The sequence below is a fragment of the Rhinopithecus roxellana genome, chromosome 10 (assembly GCF_007565055.1).
Source record: "Rhinopithecus roxellana isolate Shanxi Qingling chromosome 10, ASM756505v1, whole genome shotgun sequence".
Lineage (NCBI taxonomy): Eukaryota > Metazoa > Chordata > Mammalia > Primates > Cercopithecidae > Rhinopithecus > Rhinopithecus roxellana.
In genome coordinates, this window is record NC_044558.1 from 53,004,091 (window position 1) to 53,014,999 (window position 10,909).

At 44.8% G+C, this 10,909-nt stretch overlaps 1 long non-coding RNA gene and 1 pseudogene across 1 annotated transcript; one reads left to right on the top strand and one right to left on the bottom strand.

The window, feature by feature from the left end:
* Positions 1 to 5,348: 5,348 nt before the first annotated feature.
* On the bottom strand, positions 5,349 to 6,026 carry LOC115899936. The gene is made up of 3 exons (XR_004059557.1): positions 5,806 to 6,026; positions 5,597 to 5,710; positions 5,349 to 5,463 (listed from the first exon to the last, which is right to left on the bottom strand). It is a non-coding gene; the product is annotated as an uncharacterized LOC115899936 (long non-coding RNA).
* Positions 6,027 to 7,012: 986 nt separating this feature from the next.
* On the top strand, positions 7,013 to 7,609 carry LOC104675075 (annotated as a pseudogene).
* Positions 7,610 to 10,909: the final 3,300 nt, after the last annotated feature.

Consider the following 10,909-nt stretch of genomic DNA (forward strand, 5'->3'; position numbering starts at 1 on the left):
GCTCCCGGAGAGTGACCCTTATGGAGCAGCCAACATCTAGAGGAGTATTAGTGTCTCCTGCAGAAGCTAGGCTGGGCTGGACTGGGCCTGCTGGCCCCTTGAAGCTGCACAATGGCCTGGTGATTCTCCCCGGCTACTCACTCAAGCTCTGCCACATCCTTCAACCAGCTGCTGGAGGTCACCTTCCTCATGTCTTGCTGGGTTCTAAAGCAGGCTTGCTTGGATCTTGTCCAGTCCCTTTCACTATCCCTCCTGGGGCTAGGAGAGGTACATGGGCACATTTGGGTCTCCTCCACACCTCATCACATGAATTGTTACTAGAGTTGCCTGGGAGAATAGGGTAATCCAGTTCCCTTCTAGAGTCTCACACCTAAACTGAAACAAATCTCCTCCACCCCATTCTTGACTGTCTTATCCCACATACCCATCTCCCCACTGCCTCCCCAACCGCTATCTTTTTCTTTCCACGATCCCCCAAGCCAGAAGGGATAAACTTTCACTTACTTCTCTAGGGGAAGAAAGATTTATTTTCTCATTCTTCACCAGGTTCATGGCTGAGGCACCTATAAGAAAAGCCTCATTATAAGTTTTATGTGACACAAGGGCCTTAAGAAATGAAGACCCAGAGAAACGGAAACTTGTATATTTTTACACTTGGGTCTGTTGAAGATGGACAGTCATGGGGAAGTATGATTGGACAAAGGAGGTATGACCTAATGGGAATAAACTTGGAGGAACTTAGTAAGGCAGGTTTGTTTGTTCAGATTCTTCTGTGTCCCTGTGTCTTCAGAGATAAGCATGTTCCTTTCTTCTGGGTATAGGGAGGGTACCTCCTGAATGAGGATGTTATGACCTGCTTTAGGGAAGAAGGATCCGAGAAAGTCAGAGAGTGCCCTTCCTAGGTTTTATGAGCTGCTTCAGGGGAGAGAGGGAAGAGTAAGGTGAGGGAAACATTCCACTTCTGCAGTTTTCTCAGATGTCAGGCTGCCATATTTTGATGGTCCTGGGCCCCATCACTTCCCTTTCCTCTCTTACTGAGACTTGGCTGTTGCCACTTTCTCTTCCTCCTTCCAGGTTCTTAGCTCATGGCTAAGTCTTACTAATAAGTAGAATTCAGGGGAGAAAAAGATGACAGGAGCTAAATTTGGGTCTTTCCCATAAATATGAAACTCATTATCCTGAGGAAAAAGATCTCTCCCAAATTCTCAGAAAGCCCCCTTAAAAACAGGCAAGGGATTATTTCAGGGTGTCCTTGTAAAAGTCAGCACAGATGGCATTCGAATTTGTACATCACTGGGATGCATAAGTATATCTATAGCAACAAGGTGTGCAAAACTTGTAATTCCCTAGACTTTGACCACAGGAGAATAGGATGTGACTGTTATGCTAATGATCTCATTAATGTCATGAATACAATTAACAAATGAAGTCAATTATCACTGGCAAGGATTCATTACAAAGAGATAAGTTGCTGTGCTCCAGCCACGCAAGTAACTATTTTGCTGCGTTTTCCGGAAGCTCTCTTTTTATCTTTGCTCATCTATTACCACTAAATGTATAAATGCCTGGGAATGTGGACTCAGCTCATTACTTATATATATTACCTTGATTATAATTTGACCTCATGTACACATCAGTTTGAAGAACCCTACAAAATACCACTTCTATTTATAACACAGCCTCATCTGCCAAGCCTGCAGGAGAAAGCCTAATTGGAAAGAATAAAAGGTTACCTTTGCATGTAAACTGCACATTCATTTAGTCATCAATTTTATTTCTTTCTAATTATCAGTAGTTGTGCATCTCCCAGTAGCTTGGATATAGTTGGTTTTCCTCCCAATAATTCCTGAGAAATAGAAACCCTAATGATCAGATCAGTCGTTGGGAAGTGTGATCTCAATGTGCAGTTTATTGGGGCTGTCAAAAATTAATTTCAGGATTCAAACTTAAACTGCCATAAGACTGTGGTTCTGAGGCCAAATGCCTATTTTTATGTGACTCTTTCACTATCTGTATCATAAGAACTGCATGTTCTTTGTAGTTTAAAACAAAATAATGTTCTTACCAGAAGTCCCGCAATTAAATCTTGTTGTAGGCAGCTTTTCTTGCTGCCCATCCATAAGAAGTGAAACGGTTCTCAGACGTGGATTTTTAAACTGTTTGAAGAAATGGATGAAGCTGACCTCTACTGAGAGCCATCTCGGTTCTCAGCCTGCAGCATGCACAGCTGCCTCCCTGGCTCTCTCCTTCTGCCCACCTCAGCTTGCCTCCCCATCCCTGAGTCTCCCTCGTATTAATTAGTCATTTTATGCTGCCCTAACAAAGTACCACAGACTGGTGGCTAAAACCAGGGGTCCCCCAACCCCCAGGGCCACACACCGGTACCAGTCCCTGTGTAGCCTGTTAGGAACTGGGCCACACAGCAGGAGGTGAGCTGCAGGCAAGTAGGCTAAGCTTCATCTGTATTTGCAGCCACTCCCCACTGCTTGAATTACCAGCTGAGCTCTGCCACCTGTCAGACCAGCAGCAGCATTAGATTCTCATAGGAGTGCAAACCCTATGGTAAACTGTGCATGCAAGGGATCTAGGCTGTGCATTCCTTATGAGAATCTAATGCCTGATGATCTGTCACTGTCTCTTATCACCCCCAGATGGGACCATCTAGTTGCAAGAAAACAAGCTCAGGGCTCCCACTGATTCTACATTATGGTGAGCTGTATAAGTATTTCATTATGTATTACAATGTAATAATAATAGAAATAAAGTACCCAGTAAATACAATGTGCATGAATCATCCCAAAACCATCTCACCCCCTCCCCGAGTCCGTGGAAATGCTGTCTTCCACAAAACTGGTCCCTGGTGTCAAAAAAGTTGGGGACTGCTGGCTTAAACAACAGACATTTATTTTCTCACAGTTCTGGAGGCTAAAAGCCCAAGATCAGCCTGCCAGCCTGACTGGGTTCTGGCAAGGTCTCTGTTTCTGGCTTGCAGATGTCTGCCTTCCCGCAGTGCCCTTACATGGTGAGAGAGAGCTCTGGTATCTCTTCCTTTCCTTCTAAGAGCACCCGTTCTCCTGGGCAGGCTCCAGCCTTATGACCCCATTTAACCTTCATTACCTCCTTCAAGGCCCTATCTCCAGTATAGCCCACATGAAGGGTTAGGGCTCCAACATATGAATTTAGGGATGGGACACAATTTAGTTTATAGCACGCCTGGCCCTGGCACACTGATGCTCTTATTCACCATGACACACCATCTTTTCATTAAAAAAAAGTTTTGAGGAAGCTGTGCTGGGAGAGTGGCTGGTGAGTAGCAGGGCTCCCCCAGTTCACAGGCTATGTCCTTTTGGCAAGGTGCCTCCTAATATCGCTTTATCAGGTGGACCCTTTGCAGAGGCCAAGCAGAAATTTCTCAGGGAGGTTGTAGGGGTTGAAAGAGTAGGGAAAGGGTTGTTTTGCCAGAAATGTCTGTGATTTTCTGAGCGAAGGGTGGCTCTGATTAGGAAAGGTGGGGTAAACTGAAAACATGGATGAAACATGGACTCCTAAGGGGCTGGCCTTAAGAGGGGACTGTCACCTGCATCATGGGATCTGAAGAACACTGAAAATGTTCAAAATATCTCACTCCTTGGCCTGATGATGACACTAAAATTTCACGACTAGAGAGACAGTCCATCAGATTAAGGAAAAGCGGATCCATGTAGTTGTCAGCTAATAGAAAATGGAGGGAGGAGAACAAAACATTGCTTGTCATTTTTTTCCTAGACTGTAAAAGCCGAAGGGAAAGAAGAAGCATTTTGCTCACTTTTGAACTCCCACCACACTTAGTACGGTTCCCTGAGTAAAAGCGGGTGCTCAGTATATCTTGAGTGACCCCAGAGGATTTCGGCTCCTTTTGCATTCACATGCCAAGTGCTGAGTAAAACCTATTAACTTTACTGTTATTTATGTCACCAAATACATTTGTCCATTTCATTTTCATCGCTTGAACCAAACTGGGCGTGGATGCCATACAAAGCCAAGCATTAAAACAGCCCCAGAACAGTCACATTTACACACTCAGTTCTTTCCAGTCTTCTCCCCCTACTTTGTGAATATTTTAAATAATGGAATACAAGCTATTTTCTATTTAGTGTTGCTATGACTAGAAATTATTCTGGGCTACAGTAAAAGCACAACTGATGTGTGATTCACTTTGCAAATTAATTTACTGTTTAGCCTTTTAGCCATGGATTCATTTACTGTATTTTCAGATTGTTTTCATAGGAAACAGCTAAATGCTCCGCTTTATTCACTTTGTAGTACTGGAGGTGTTTCCATTTTGAAACTACATCTCTTCACTAGACAAATCGATTAGAGAAATGAGCAAGTTAACGGGGTCAAAAGTAGGTCTTGCCCTGAAGGCACAGACGAAGTGTTCAGCTGATGGAGAGGTAAGGAAGAAAGAGCAAGTTACAGGTCATAGCCAGGGGAAGGCAGAGTCTGGTTATTTGTACCTCATACACGCCTAACCTGTGGACTCTTCTCTAAATACTGATGTAATTGTTTCTTGAACTAGCAAGGGCTCATCTGGCTGCAAAAACAGGATAGAATCCCCTCAAATTAGCTCAGAAAAGGGGCTCTGTTCAAGGATGCATCTCTTGTGGAATCCATGGAAGTGCAGCGGGAAAATAAAAATGGGAAAAACAGGACTCAGAGGACAAATTAGGGCTTGTCTGGGATCCTCTGCACCAGAAGCTCCCAGACATTCACATCAGCTACACAATTCAAGTGTCTGGGCTCTTAACTCCCCCTGTCTCTGTGACTTGGTCCCTTGCTACTCAAAGTGTGACCCCAGGACCAGCAGCCTTGGCATCACCCAGAAACTAATTAGAAATGCAGAGTCTCAGATTCCACCCCTGCGCTATCGAATCAAGATCTTTATTTTATCAAAGCTCCCAGTAATAGGCTAGCCGCTTGGCAGCAGACTTGTCACCACTGTGGCGAGAGGCTACTCCTGATCGAATTCTGGGGAGATAAATGAACCAAGGTCATGGGCGTAAAGAATAGTTAGGCATTGCAGACAAACTGCCCTACTGTATATGTTAAGTGTGTTTTGAGCTAAATTAAACCTGTGTCCATTCTGAGTGTTCAATTTCCCAAAGAGTCTACACTCCGTACCCATTGGTACCACCTTGATGCACATCTCTTGAAATTAAGCATCCTTGTTTCTCGGGTGACTAGAAATGTCAATTGTCATTAGCAGAGTGAATGTTTGGTCCTTTATAAACACTGTTGTCACACCAAAAAAAATGAATGTAGTGCATATATACAAGAAAAGCAAAAAAAGCAACCTCTTTATAATTCTTACCAGTTCAGTGATAAAGTAATGAGCTCTCATGACCTCCTTTCTTCTCTAAAATCTGAATCCCTCCAAAGCAGCATCTTCACTGATGCTTTAATCCCAGGCGGTAGTTTCCATACCTGGAGGTATAGAACACAGCTGTATGTCATTTTCTCCTCAGGATTTAAATTTAACTTGAGAAGGCAAGCCTGCAGGTAGCTAATTAATAGATTTTTTTTTTTTTTTTTTTTTTTTTTTTACAATTGCAGGTACCTGGCACTATTCTGATTAAATTTCCAAGCCGATTAAAAATGAGTCCAAAAGATTGGCAAGCATTGTTTCCTGCCTTGAGGAGCACAGAACTGGCTGGGGAAGCCCCAAAGCAAACTTCTGAGTTGAGAGACATGCCAAAAAAGAGGAAGGTGGTGAGCACAGGATCAGAAACAAGATCGGCACAGTTTCTCTCTCTTTCCCTCTCTCACCTCATATAACAAGCACCAATCTTTCTGTGCTCTAGTTTTCAGCACACAGAAATTTCTGGTTCTTATCTACCAGCATCCAGAAATACAGAAACTCCTCCAGTATCTCAGATGCGGGATTTCCACTGCAGCCCATTTAGTGTGTGTTCTGCATTTCACACATATTAAATGGGCCCTGTTTCTCAGGGCTACCAGGCCTGAACCCTGCCCTGGGCTCCTGAGGCGCCTGCCCTAACCACACCCCCCTTGTTAAAAGAGACATTGGCCACTCCCCTTTGTTAAGGATATTCAGATGCTACCACTTGGTAGAGAAATTAGGACCTAAGAGAGGCTCTGTCTTTGATGTCATTTTACAAATACATAAATACAAGGAAATAGAGGGAAGGAAAACTTCAAAGAAAAATGTATTAAAACAGTGCCTAGAACAGCATCCTTAGGCAGATGCCTTTTCAAACCAGGTAGTTCTGGTGGACGTTTCCAATATGTGCCAAGAGGTGGGTACTTGATCCAATTGAGCCAATCATAAAGTCTCATGCTTTGGTCACTGTGATTGGCCCAGGAATAAACATGTGACCCTAATCCAGCCAATCAGGATTCTCCTCTGGTCTGTTTTCAAATTTGAGCTTAGAAGAGAGGACCTTTCCTCTCTAGTCTTGGAACTGTAAACATGGGAGGCTGGAGCAGCTACGGCTCCAGCCACCTGAGAAGCCAATGTGAGCAGATAAACTGATGCTCAGAGAAGCCAAGACCAGCAGGAACAGAATTCCTCATAATGTTCAAGTCCCTGGTTCCAGTTGTCCCTAATGTTGACACGGCCCCTCCCTTCCAGTTCCATTAACCAGTAAATCGTCTTTTCCGCTTTCTCTAGTTCAGTTTCTTTCACTTGCCACCAGGAGAGCGCTAGCAATATTTCCAGTCACTCTCTTGCTGGATAGCTGCCTCAGCAAACCCCTCTTTTTAAAATAGAAATGCCTCCTCAGGGCGTCTACCACAGCTTCTGTCTCAGAGCTGGCCTTCGCCGCCACCGCGGCCGCCTCCACCACCGTCCCCGCCGCCATCGCCACCGCTGCCACCATCACCGTCACCTCCACCGCTGCCTCCTTGGGGCCCTCCTCCTTCACCGCCCCCTTCGCCACCTCTACACGTTCAAGGCCTTCTGTCCTGGAGAAGAAGCTATAGTCGCTCTCCCTTGTGCGCCCGGGGCACAGCCATGGCGGATGGCGGCGGCGGAGGGGGAACGGGCGTGGTGGGCGGTGGCGGGGCGGGCCAGGCCTCTGCCGGGACAGCGACTGGCGCTACTGGGCCAGCGGGGGCGGTGGCCCCATCAACCCGGCCTCATCAACCCGGCCTCGCTGCCTCCCGGTGACCCGCAGCACATCGCTCTCATCGTGGAGCAACTCAAGAGCTGGAGCCTTTTTGACAGCTTCTACCGGGACTGCCTGGCCGACGTGGACACCAAGCCAGCTTACCAAAACCTGAGGCAGAAAGTGGATAATTTTGTGTCAACACATCTGGACAAGCAAGAATGGAATCCTACAATGAACAAAAACGAATTGCGAAATGGTCTGAGGCAGAGTGTGGTTCAGTCAGGGATGTTGGAAGCTGGAGTAGACAGGATTATTTCTCAGGTGGTGGATCCAAAACTTAACCACATCTTCAGGCCACCAATAGAATGAGCAATTCATGAGTTCCTGGTGGCCCAGAAAAAAGCAGCTGTGCCAGCACCCCCGCCGGAGCCCGAAGGCCAGGACCCTCCAGCTCCATCTCAGGACACTTCCTAAGAATATGCCTGACACCTTTTGAAAGCTAATTTCTGGTGAAGAAGTGGATTCGTTTATGTAAGAGTGCAACTTCAGACCGAAGATAGGCCAAGGTCGTCACTGATCTCAAGATTCAACTTTGACCATGGGCAGTGACCAGATTGAAAGGGGAGCAAGTTCGGCAGTGAGAAAGTTGACGGTGTCGCCCCCTGCATTGTGCTGCCATTTGGCCAGCCTGCCCAAGGGCATGACACCAAGTAGACGCTACACAGAGAAACACTACAGCAATCCAGGGTTGTCCTGAAACTGACTTTTATACTTGAACATGGAGACTGCGGGTGGACTTGAGGGTTTGTGCTGTGGAATAAACGGAAGCTACAGTGAGAACATAGCCAGTCCCAAAGACAATTTCAAAGAACCATGAAAGTTTAGCTGGGAGTAGTCTTTGGCAGTGTTTATTTGATACTGTCTCTCAGAGTTTGCAAACCAGATTGTACAAGTCATTAGCGTCAGATAGCTTTAAAGTCGTGACCTTCTTGTACATGAATCTTCTAGCCAGTTTCCTTTCCTTTGTAATAGGTAATGAGACATGAAATCCTAGAATGTGTGAGAAGTTCAGACATTAGACATAAGGAAACTCGTTTGCAGGCTCTCTGTCCAGGGCTGCTTCCTGTCCTGGAGGGGCCAGTGAGTCTTAGGTATGTTTATTTTATCCTCACATTTGTGTTTTTTTAGAAAAGTGAATGATCAATAAATGGCTTATCTTTCATAATAAAATCATTTGATTTGATACTCTTAAAAAAAAAAAAGAAATGCCTCCTCAGAAGCCAGAGGAGTTGCTAGAGTAAACAGATCCACACCATGATGCAGTCAGAAGATCTGGACGGCTACAAAGAGCAGGAAAGGGGAAATAGAAACAACTGGCAAACATTTTATGTCAGGATCAAATTGCCATTTTTACACAAAACTTTGTTATTAATGGAATATAGGATTCCTGGATTCTTCTCGCTATAAGGATTGCACGCACCACACTCACATCTGTGTGTGGAACAAGCCAGAGGGTGATCTACACTCACTATGGAAAGCGTTCAGTAGGCCCTTGCCAATGCACAGGACGGCAGACTGAACTAGACATCAAAGACTATGTGATCTGGCCCAGCTTGGTGACTCATGCCTGTAATCCCAGCACTTCGGGAGGCCAAGGCAGGCAGATCACGAGATCAGGAGTTCTAGACCAGCCTGACCATGCAAACTGCTACCCCAAGGCCTTTGGACATGCTATGCCTTCTGCCTAGAAGGATCTCTGCTTATTGCCTCCCATCCACAAATTAATCTCACTCTTCCTGAAAACTTCAATTATTTTTTTCACAGAGGACTTTGTTAATGCCCATGACTGCATCAATTCTCCTGACTATATACACTCATTTCACCATGCACCTGTCCTCTAGAGGATTTAACATGGATCACAATTGTAATTATATTTTGTCTGCTTCCCCTGGTGAACTTTAAGCTTGCCATTGTATCCTTATCATCTTTCACAGAACCTAATATATAGTTCAGTAAATATTTGTTGGATAGACAAGCATATTTAGGTTATGGGTAAAATGATAAAACAAAGAAACTCAACAATAATTCAAAGATTGAAAAAAGATAGCTTGTTATTTACCTAAAAATTAGTGGTGAGCAATTCCATGTCAGTGGGTGGCTTTGCTCCACATAGTCATTCAGAGACCCAAAGGTTGAGTTGATAAATTCCAGCCAGTAGAGAGGAGAAAGAGAGCATGAAGATGCATACTGGGTGTATAAAGTCCCAGCATTGCAAGAAGCACAAATCACTTATCACATTCCACATGACAACACCTAACTACAAGGGAAGCTGAAAAACATAGGATAGCTTGGCAGCCACATGCCAACTACAATTTTGTTATTACAGAAAAGAAAAACATAAGTCATAGACAGTTAATAGTGCCCACCAGAGTGAATTAATAAATGGAAAAATATGGTCCTCCCAGCGTCCACATACCAAGCACTATTTGCCCCTCTCCTCTGGTTTTCTGCTAAGTCCACCAAAATCAACAATGGGGCACCCAATACCCAATATCCTAGGTCAGTTGCCTCCTTATGGGGCCAAGGCAGTTGATACCAGTGCTGCTGAACCTGTTCACTTATATTCCCAAGGCCTCAAGGAAGAGCAACTGAAGCACTCTTTCCTTTTCCTCTTTCTTGCATTGCAGTTCCTCTCTCTGTGGGATTCAGGGATAGGTCTATGGTGGCTGGGCTGGAAGGCAAGTCAAGTGATGGTACTGAACTATTCTCAAAGTTGACCAGCCCTGGAACATTAGACCATTATCCTGGCACCAACTTCTTGAGCAGAGAGTCTCTTTGCTCAGGTTGAGTTCTTTCTCAAAAGGTTTGTTGGTCTTCCATGCAAAGACTCCTAGGGAAATTACCTGACAGGCAGGCTCTTCTGACTACCCAGGCATGCTTGAATTAAAGGACTTCACAGAGATATTTCTCAGATTACAATCTTGATGATATAGGATAAAGAAAATATCTTCAAATTGATTCATTTATAAAACACTTTTAGATGATCAAAAATCACGGATTGTTATCAAACCAGAAAAAAGTGTTATATGCTGTTCCAGTTGCTACTGCTGCACAGCAAACACCCTAAAACTCAATGGTATAGAACAGCCATTTTATTATGCTTACAGATTCTGTGGGTCAAAAATTTGAACAGAGCACAGAGGGAGGGCTTGTCTTTGCCCTCTGATAGCTGTGTATTCAAGGAGGAAGCCTCAAAGACTGAGGGTTACACAACAGCTGAGGAGTGGAATCATCTGGCATGTTCATGTCTGTTGGTTGATGCTGGTAGTGGAAAGCAAGAGAAAGCGAGAAATTCACACAGAGAAAGAAAACTCGCAAAGTGTTAGCAACTGATGAATGTAGAAGGTCAAGTTTATATATGTGTTTATTGTTTTGTTATTTCAACTTTTCTACTGATTTGAAATATTTGAAAATTAAAAGTTGAGAGAACAATTTTAAAATAAATGACTATAGAAGACAAAAACAAAATTGTGGGGGGGCGGAGCAAGATGGCCGAATAGGAACGGCTCCAGTCTCCAACTCCCAGCGCAAGCGACACAGAAGACCGGTGATTTCTGCATTTTCAACTGAGGTACTGGGGTCATCTCACTGGGGAGTGCCGGACAATTGGTGCTGGTCAGCTGCTGCAGCCCGACCAGCGAGAGCTGAAGCAGGGCGAGGCATCACCTCACCTGGGAAGCGCAAGCGGGAAGGGAATCCCTTTTCCTAGCCAGGGGAACTGAGACACACAACACCTGGAA